The sequence below is a fragment of the Oryx dammah genome, unplaced genomic scaffold, assembly GCF_014754425.2.
Source record: "Oryx dammah isolate SB20612 unplaced genomic scaffold, SCBI_Odam_1.1 HiC_scaffold_2, whole genome shotgun sequence".
Taxonomy (NCBI): Eukaryota; Metazoa; Chordata; class Mammalia; order Artiodactyla; family Bovidae; genus Oryx; species Oryx dammah.
The window spans coordinates 63,912,921-63,923,887 of NW_024070186.1; positions in this window are offsets into that span (position 1 = coordinate 63,912,921).

Here is a 10,967-nt window from a genome sequence, read left to right on the forward strand (position 1 = left end):
GTGAATCCTTTAAAATTAGGAGGATTCTCCTGCTGGCTTCAAAGACTAAGCAAACTGCCATTTTATGAGGGCAGGTGGCCATGTGCAAGAACCTGAGGGCAAGATCTAGGCTGAGATTGGTCCCCAGCTGAAAACCAGCCAGAAAATGGGGACCTCTCAGAACTGCAGGGAAATAAATTCTACCAATAACCAGTGAGACTAGATGTCAGGTCAAACATCAGGTGAGACTATAGCCCTGGCTGTTATCTTGATTTCTTCATGATGAGACCTTGACCAGATGACCCAGTAAACCATAATCAGATTCCTGACTCATGGAAATAGTAAGATAATAGATCTGTGTTGTTTTGAGCCACTAAATTGTGTCAATTTGTTATGCAACTATAGAAAAATAGTTGTTGTTGTGATATCATTACTATTAATATAGTTAAAATCATTTAACTATGTTCCTGTTTCTGAATCTAGGCTCACCTCAACATTCTGATAATGTTGGCATCTGCTATGGCTTATTTATGAGCAGAGAGTGCTGATCAAGCTAACAACTACAGAATATATTTGATATTTACACTTCAAGTCAATTTATTAGTAACACCTGGGATGTCACACTTGTAGTAAGGAATAATTGAACTGATAATCACTCCACTTTTTACACTTTTTTTTACATCCAGTCAGGGTAATCCCACTCATATACTGGTTAAAGTCTGAGGGTCACCAAGGAGGACTAGTTTTAATCTTTGTGGTAGATGCTCAACAAATATCCCATTTGTTATTTTAAAGGGTTATTCTAAAGGATCATATTTTCTATTCAATTAAGTGTGATTGAAATGACACTAATCACTTTCTGACTGAGGCAGTAAAAAGCCTAAGCTTCCCAAGTGGTGTTCATGGTAAAGAACCCACCTACCAATGCAGGAGACATAAGAAACACAGGTTTGATCTCTAGATTTGGAAGATGAGCTGGAGGAGGGCATGGCAACCTACTCCAGTATTCTTGCCAGAAGAGTTCCATGGAGAGAGGAGCCTGGTGGGCTACAGTCCATAGTGTTGAAGAGCTGGATACAATTGAAGTGACTTACCATGCACACAACGAAAACCCATGAGCAACCTCCATTTTTCATCTTCTCTGGCGAAGCCATAGGAGGAGGCCACGTGTACCAGATGATACAGGTACAAGATGGTGAAGCCACTATCTGCCTATGTCCCTGATAACTAAGTGGAACAAAGCTCCCTATCAATCCTCACTGAATAGGCAGCATGAAAGAGAAACAAATTTTTGTTACTTGAGTATCTAAGTTCTCATAGTTACTTTGTCACAATAGCAAAACCTAGACTATACTAACAGATTAAATAAGAAGAAATCAATTAGGAAGGGTCACTAATTTCAAGTTTTCTTTCTTTCTCTGCCCTGTATATCTCTCTTCTCTTCTTTATCTAATGTGGATGGTTTAATAATATTGAGACACACAGGACTTCCTGTTTGACTGACTCTTTTCACACTAAGGTAGGTAAATAACAGGCTAAGTCTGATCCTTCAGAATCATGCATCTCCCATGACTGCATGGTTAAAGCCATAAAAAAAAAGTATCAGTTTGACTATAATATTTCATGTGTAAAAACTAAGGTTTGGCAGCAGCAACTATATTTGCAACTGATGATTGGAAAAGATTAGAAGCTTTAGGGATCCTGGCTGTATTTCCTTTAGAAATGACAACCAGAAGCTATCCTTATTTTGTTCATGATTTTTAAAAGCAGTCTTCTACATGTTTCACCATTAAATATGACAAGAGCTATTGGCCAAAGTAGATATTGTTTATGATTTTAAGTAAGCATTTTTCTCTCTGAGTTTCCTTAGAGATATTCTCAGGAAATAACTTTGGATTTGACAGAGATGACCATAAGACTTCTCTCATTTGACAGTTTGAAGTGATAAATTTATTAGTAGATTTTCTAAGTTTAAATCATCCATATTTCCTAAAATAAATTCTACTAGGTCATGATAGATGATACTTTTTAATGCAGAGTTGAATTCTATATGCTAATATTTTGTTTATAATTTATACATATATATTGCTCAATGATATTGACCTAGAGCTTGTTTTATTATTTGCCAAGTTTGGGTATCAAGGTTTTACAATTTCAAAAATAAATTTGAATAGTTTTCTCCTTTTTAAAAACATCTGTAACATATTATATGGTATAAGCATTATATGTCTTTTGAAGTTTTAAATAACTGACCAATATGGTTTTTCCAGTGGTCATGTATGGATGTGAGCGTTGGACTGTGAAGAAAGCTGAGCGCCAAAGAATTGATGCTTTTGAACTGTGGTGTTGGAGAAGACTCTTGAGAGTCCCTTGGACTGCAAGGAGATCCAGCCAGTCCATTCTAAAGATCAGCCTTGGGTGTTCTTTGGAAGGAATGATGCTAAAGCTGAAACTCCAGTACTTTGGCCACCTCATGAGAAGAGTTGACTCACTGGAAAAGACTCTGATCTGGGAAGGATTGGGGGCAGGAGGAAAAGGGGACAACAGAGGATGAAATGGCTGGATGGCATCACTGACTCGATGGATGTGAGTCTGAGTGAACTCCAGGAGTTGGTGATGGACAGGGAGGCCTGGCATGGTGTGATTCATGGGGTCACAAAGAGTCGGACACGACTGAGCGACTGAACTGAACTGAAGCCATTTTACTCCAGAACTATTCTAAAATAATTATTTTATATTATAAATTTCCCTGTATTTTTCTAATTACATTTTTATAATACTCCTGCTTCAAATTGGCAATCTATATTTTTCTAGAAAATTATCCTTTCATTATGATTTTAAAATGTATTAAAACTTTTATTCACAATTTGTATGGAAATACAAAAAACCTCAAATAGCCAAAGCAGTCTTGAGAAAGAAGAATGGAACTGGAGGAATCAACCCGCCTGACTTCAGGCTCTACTACAAAGCCACAGTCATCAAGACAGTATGGTACTGGCACAAAGACAGAAATATAGATCAATGGAACAAAACAGAAAGCCCAGAGATAAATCCACACACCTATGGACACCTTATCTTTGACAAAAGAGGCAAGAATATACAATAGATTAAAGACAATCTCTTTAACAAGTGGTGCTGGGAAAACTGGTCAACCACTTGCAAAAGAATGAAACTAGAACATTTTCTAACACCATACACAAAAATAAACTCAAAATGGATTAAAGATCTAAACGTAAGACCAGAAACTATAAAACTCCTACAGGAGAACATAGGCAAAACACTCTCCAACATAAATCACAGCAGGATCCTCTATGACCCACCTCTCAGAATACTGGAAATAAAAGCAAAAATAAACAAATGGGACCTAATTAAACTTAAAAGCTTCTGCACAACAAAGGAAACTATAAGTAAGGTGAAAAGACAGCCTTCAGAATGGGAGAAAATAATAGCAAATGAAGCAACTGACAAACAACTAATCTCAAAAATATACAAGAACTCCTGCAGCTCAATTCCAGAAAAATAAACGACCCCATCAAAAAATGGGCCAAAGAACTAAATAGACATTTCTCCAAAGAAGACATACAGATGGCTAACAAACACATGAAAAGATGGTCAACATCACTCATTATCAGAGAAATGCAAATCAAAACCACAATGAGGTACCATTTTACGCCAGTCAGAATAGCTGCTATCCAAAAGTCTACAAGCAATAAATGCTGGAGAGGGTGTGGAGAAAAGGGAACCCTCTCACATTGTTGGTGGGAATGCAAACTAGTACAGCCACTATGGAGAAGAGTGTGGAGAGTCCTTAAAAAACTGGAAATTGAACTGCCTTATGACCCAGCAAGCCCACTGCTGGGCATACACACCGAGGAAACCAGAATTGAAAGAGACACATGTACCCCAATGTTCATCACAGCACTGTTTATAATAGCAAGGACATGGAAACAACTTAGATGTCCATCAGCAGATGAATGGATAAGAAAGCTGTGGTACATATACACAATGGAGTATTACTCAACCATTAAAAAGAATACATTTGAATCAGTTCTAATGAGGTGGATGAAACTGGAGCTGATTATACAGAATGAAGTAAGCCAAAAAGAAAAACACCAATACAGTATACTAACACATATAGATGGAGTTTAGAAAGATGGTAACGATAACCCTGTATGCGAGACAGCAAAAGAGACACAGATGTATAGAACAGTCTTTTAGACTCTGTGGGAGAGGGAGAGGGTGGGATGATTTGGGAGAATGGCATTGAAACATGTATAATATCATATATGAAACGAATTGCCAGTCCAAGTTCAATGTATGATACTGGATGCTTGGGGCTGGTGCACTGAGACGACCCAGAGGGATGGTACGGGGAGGGAAGAGGGAGGGGATTCAGGATGGGGAACACGTGTATACCTGTGGCAGATTCATGTTGATATATGGCAAAACTAGTACAATATTGTAAAGTAATTAACCTCCAATTAAAATAAATAAATTTATATTTAAAAATTAAAAACTTAAAAAAACTTTTATTCTTTTACTGTCTTTCTTAATTTTATGGATTTTTTTCTTAACTTGAATTGTTACCTTACCTTAGTAATTACTTAATCTATCAAGTCAGATTTAAAACATAAAAACTATTGCATCTGTGGTAATACAGGAAATGCCTCATATTTTATGAGCTTGATTAGTAGTAGTATCTGTTGATAACATTTCTAAACTTTCTGCTCAAGATTCCTGGTAATGACAAGATGATACCTTAAATTATTAAATACTATTAAGTGATAATAACACATTATAATTTCACATAATATAAAAAGGAAATTATCTCTGGATTATTTCCTAACAAGTGGGACACAAAAAATCATGCAAGTTATAATCAAAATATGGAGGAGAGTTCAAAGAACATGTTCTGCTTATTATCAAAGGAATATTATCCTGAGAACGAAAGGGAACAGACGTACAACAGTGATCCCCAACCTTTTTGGCACCAGGGACTGATTTCTTGGAAGACAATTTTCCCCCATATGAGTGGTGGGGGAATGATTTGGGGATAATTCAAGTGCATTACATTTATTGTGCACTTTATTCTTAATCTAATGCCACTGCTGATCTGACAAAAGGTTAAAAAGAAACATGGCTCTAAATCACAGTGTTCATTTTATAACTTTATTTCAAAACACATCTAGAGCATAAAGCAAGATCAACATGCACCATATAGTTATGAAGCCAATCAAAATACAATGCTTTATAGTAATACAATGCAAAGAGTAAAATGAGAAATAAAGTCTTGCTAATTTAATTAAAGTTTAACATAAATGGACTGGCAATTCAGATGCAGAAAATAAATAATCTATATTTCTCAGGGCAGATATTCATAAGACCTCGGTCCTCTAAAATGTCTGGCAGTATCATTTATGGAATATTATCCTTGGAATATATTAAATTAATAATTTGTAACTTGATTAAAAATGAGCTTCTTGATCTCATTCCATTCTTTTCAGTAACAGAAAGAGAGAGAGAGAGACCTGTGGGTATCCAATTTGTTTTCATGGAACCAAAGGATTATGACAACTCAAATAGATCATGAAAGCTACTTTTTGATATTAGGTAACAACTTTTAAAAATGCATTGGACAAACTAAAAGGTACAGAGATACCTCAGCAAAGGTCTAGACTCTACACTTTCAAGTTAAAATATATTCAAGAGTTACTGAAGGTTGACATAGTAAAGTAGAAATTATGATATTTGAGGTAAAAGTCATGTGAGTTCAGTTCTGTTCAGTCACTCAGTCATGTCCAACTCTTTGTGACCCTATGGACTGCAGCAGGCCAGGCTTCCCTGTCCATCACCAATTCCTGGAGCTTGCTCAAATCCATGACCATCGAGTCAGTGATGCCATCCAACCACCTCATCCTCTGTCGCCCCCTTCTCCTCCTGCCTACAATATGTCTCAGCATCAGAGTCTTTTCCAGTGAGTCAATTCTTTGCATCAGGTGGCCAAAGTATTGGAGCTTCAGCTTCAACATCAGTCCTTCCAATGAATATTCAGGACTGATCTCCTTTAGGATGGACTGGCTGGATCTCCTTGCTGTCCAAGGGACTCTCAAGAGTCTTCAATACCACAGTTCAAAAGCATCAATTCTTCGGTGCTCAGCTTTCTTTACAGTCCAACTCTCACATCCATACATGACTACGGGAAAAACCATAGCTTTGACTAGATAGATTTTTGTTGGAAAAGTAACGTCTTTGCTTTTTAATATGCTGTCTAGGTTGGTTATAGTTTTTCTTTGAAGGAGCAAGCATATTTTAATTTCATGGCTGCAGTCACCATCTGCAGTGATTTTGGAGCCCCCCCAAATAAAGTCTGTCACTGTTTCCATTGTTTGCCCATTTATTTGCCATGAAGTGATGGGACCGGATGCCATGATCTTAGTTTTCTGAATGTTAAATTTTAAGGCAACTTTTTCACTCTCCTTTTTCACTTTCATCAAGAGGCTCTTTAGTTCTTCCTCGCTTTCTGCCATAAGGGTGGTATCATTTGCATATCTGAGGTTATTGATGTCTCTCCCAGCAAACTTGATTCCAGTTTGTGCTTCATCCAGCCCAGCATTTCACATGATATATTCTGCATACAAGTTAAATAAGCAGGGTGACATCTTATACAGCCTTGACATACTCCTTTTCTGATTTGGAACCAGTCTGTTGTTCCATGTCCAGTTCTAACTGTTGCTTCTTGACCTGCATACAGATTTCTAGGAGGTATACATAGATACAGATGTACTCTCAGTGAAGAAAGAATTTGAAATGGAAAAGAAAAGTGTGTTTTGTGCACCTACAGCTTGAACAGATGTTTGGGAATAATCGGGAGTTTGGTCACTGATCACTCTGAGGCTGGATAAAGAGTGGCATACATTTCAAATAATGAGAATTTGTATACCAAGATAGAGGAGTAGAAGTTTGTAAGTGACTCTGATGTGCAAGATGAATTAAGGAAATGACTGGGTACAGAGAGTCCAGATAGAAGTCTATTGTAATAGTCTTGGAAAAAAGAGAGAGAGAGAGCCCTTGATTCAACCCATCTCATCAAATATCTATTGAACAATGACTATGTACCAAGCACTCTTTTAGCTGTTCAGGTTAAAATTGTGAACAAAATAGTCTAATGTTCTTACCCTCTTGTGAATCAACTCAGGGCAAAAGCAATGGGAAAGAAGACAATGATAGCAAGAGATATTGGAAAGACAGTTGACAGGATCTTCTTAATATTGATGTTCAAGAAAAGGAAGAATTCCAAGAAAATTCTATGCTTAAAACTCAACATCCAGAAAACTAAGATCATGATATCTGGTCCCATCACTTCATGGCAAATAGATGGGGAGACAATGGAAACAGTGACAGACTTTATTTTTGGGGGCTCCAAAATCACTGCAGATGATGACTGCAGCCATGAAATTAAAAGATGTCTGCTCCTTGGAAGAAGAGGTATGACCAACCTAGACAGCATATTAAAGGGCAGAGGCATTACTTTGCCAACAAAGTAGGCCTGTCTAGTCAAAGCTATGGTTTTTCCCGTAGTCATGTATGGATCTGAGAGCTGGACTGTAAAGAAAGCTGAACACCAAATAATTAATGCTTTCAAACTGTGGTGTTGGAGAAGACTCTGGAGAGTCATTGTGGAAATATATTTCATTTATACATCTCATGCTTCTTCAGAGAAGACTCTGGAGACTCCCTTGGACTGCAAGGAGATCCAACCAGTCAGTCCTAAAGGAAATCAGTTCTGAATATTCATTGGAAGGACTGATGCTACAACTCCAATACTTTGGCCACCTGATGAGAAAAAAACTGACTCATTTGAAAAGACCCTGGTGCTGGGAAAGATTGAAGGTGGGAGGAGAAGGGGATGACAGAGGATGATATGGTTGGATGGCATCACGGACTCGATGGATATGAATTTGAGTGAACTACAGAGTTGGTGATGGACAGGGAAGCCTGGCATGCTGTGGTCCATGGGGTCGCAAAGAGTCAGACATGACTGAGCAATTGAACTGAACTGAACTGAAACCCAAATAACAGATGAAATAGAAAGACCATTGATAAAGAAGGAGCAACTTATTCAGCATATGTTGAATCCTTCCCAGTGCCAAGCACTAGGGACATAAAGATGAACAGGAAGGAGTACCATTCTGGATATGTGACTGCCGTGATGAGACTGGCAGTTCTGGACAAGCTAAAGTTCTGATTCAGGAAGGACATCCTTGTGAAATATTCACCAAAACATTTGAAAAGTTGGTTTTAAAATTCAAGGGAGCAGTTAAGCAAATTCTGATTAGGAAGTGGTTTTTCTAGTTATCATAAATGAAATCACTGAAAGAAAAATAATAGAAGAAGAGGGAACAGCCAGAGAGAAAAACTAGAACACTGATATTTATATGTATACATTAAGAGGAAACAAAGAAGACCAAATTAGAATGGTGATAGAGATGAATATAAAATCATAGTGAAGGAGAAATGCTGGAATATTATGAAAGTGATATTAACCTATATGAAAGAATCCAAAAGTAATCAGTAACAAAATGGGCAGAGATTAGAAGATAAATAAATGTATGCATTCATGAAAGGAAAAGCCAGAATACAAGGGAATGTTTGTTAAAGATCAGAAATGGAGAAATTTCATGTAAACTACTCTTTTAAGAAAACTTGGAGGACTTCCCTGGTGATCCAGAGGTTAAGACGTTGCATTCCAGCGAAGAGAGTGCAGGTTTGATCCCTGTTTGAGGAGCCAAGTTCCCACATGTCTCATGGCCAAAAAATCCAAATATAAAACAGAAGTCATATTGTAACAAATTTTCAATAAAGGCTTTAAGAATGGTCCACATCAAAAAAAAAGAAAAGAAAAGAAAAGAAAAACTTGTTTGTAGATGAGTAGTCTACACAGGTGATGCTAGTCTTTTGAGGGAAAATTTATTAACAGAGATTTGAGTATGTTTATAAGCTGAAGGGTAGCAGAGTGTGCCACCCAAAAATATGTCCTTTGGGCTTATGGATTATTTTGAACTGATTATTTCAAAAAAGTGCAGACACAAAAGAAGTTCTGAAAATAGTAGTCTTTTCTCTTTTGTAATGGAAATTTTTATTAGAAAAGGGGCCTTACCAGGGTTTAAAATTGTTCTTGCTGCTGCTGCTGCTAAGTCGCTTCAGTCATGTCTGACTCTGTGCGACCCCATAGACAGCAGTTCACCAGGCTCCCCCATCCCTGGGATTCTCCAGGCAAGAACACTGGAATGGGTTGCCATTTCCTTCTCCAATGCATGAAAGTGTAAAGTTAAAGTGAAGTCGCTCAGTCGTGTCCAACTCTTCACGACCCCGTGGACTGCAGCCCACCAGGCTCCTCCATCCATGGGATTTTCCAGGCAAGAGTACTGGAGTGGGTTGCCTTTGCCTTCTTATCTTCCTGTTAATCTGTTTTTTATTATATGGGGGTTTCAGCCAAGAATCTAGAAGAGTAGAGGAAAAATTATTTTCTCTCCACTACAAAACTAAACAGAAAAAAAGTAGTAGACAAATTGAAGAACCAAAAGCAAGAAATTGATGAGACATGATCATTTGGAATCTGGGCCATACTGAAAGGTATTAAGCATTAATATGATAAGGCATTTCTTCTGTCAAGCAAGCAGGGGATGCTGTATGAATATATTAATACTTTGAGTTGCAGAGAAGAAAGCAGAGGGAGTTTCTGTATGAGAGTTTAGGTTTTACTCTATAAAGGAAGAGGAAGGTCATATGCCATTTCTTCAGGTGATAAGGTTGATGAGAAAGATGATGAAGGTTGTGGAAATTTTTAAAATTGCCACCTTTACCTTCCAAGAATTTAGCAAAATTCAAGACCCTAGAATTTAAACCAAGAAGGAAAAGAAGAAACTATATAGAAAAGAAAGGATATGTGCCTAAGGAGATACTGAACAAAGATCAGAACTTGAAGAAAAAAATCTGCCTTTCAATTCATTGAGGGGTGACTCAGAAAAAAAAATGTGAAATAGAAAAGAAAGAAAGAAAAATAAAATATTTCCTGGGAAAAAAATTCATATGGAAATGCAATGGTTAAGAAAAACACCCTGATTTATGCTTCATTCTGTATGTATAACCATATCTATGTATGGTTTCCGTCTATATATGGCCTCTATCTATAACCATACTAGCCAAATCATGCTCTAGAATTCACTTTGATAATCATCATGTATTATCATCACATATATTTTGAAATTAATAGATTTCAGTAACTATACATGGTTTAGATATCAAATGAAACTCTGCTATTAAAAAGGCAAGGTTTTTATCTAATAGTAGAATTAGCAGGCATGAAAATTTGATAAATTATACTGGTTTCTGTGAATGGGTAAGTAAAAGTGAAGCTGGATATTCATATTCATTTATTACCACAATTATTGCTACTAATGGCAATTGAAAAGATTTATTTGCATTTTACCAGGTCCTAAAGAGTATCTGATGTTGTATCTACTACCTTGTTTTATTAAAAAGCAGCATGAGGGCATCCCTGGTGACAGTGGTAGAGAATCTTCCTGCCAGTACAGGAGACATGGGTTCGATCTTTGATCCAGGAAGATGCCACTTGCCGCAGAGCAATGAAGCCCAATGCCACAACAATTGAGCCTATGCTGTAGAGCCCGGGAATTGCAACTACTGAGGCCACGTGCCAAAAGTGCTGAAACCTGAGTGCCCTAGAGCCCATGTTCTGAAACCAGAGAAGCTACTGCAATGAGAAGCCTGCACACCACAACTAGAGAGAAGCCCTGGCTCACCGCAACAGAAGCAAGCCCAGGAGCAGCGACAAACACCCAATACAGCCTAAATAAATAAAATTATTTTAAAGGAAATGGCAACCCACTCCAGTATTCTTGCCTGGAGAATTCCATGGACAGAGGAACCTGGCAGGCTATAGTCAACGGAGTCCAAAGAGTAGGGAT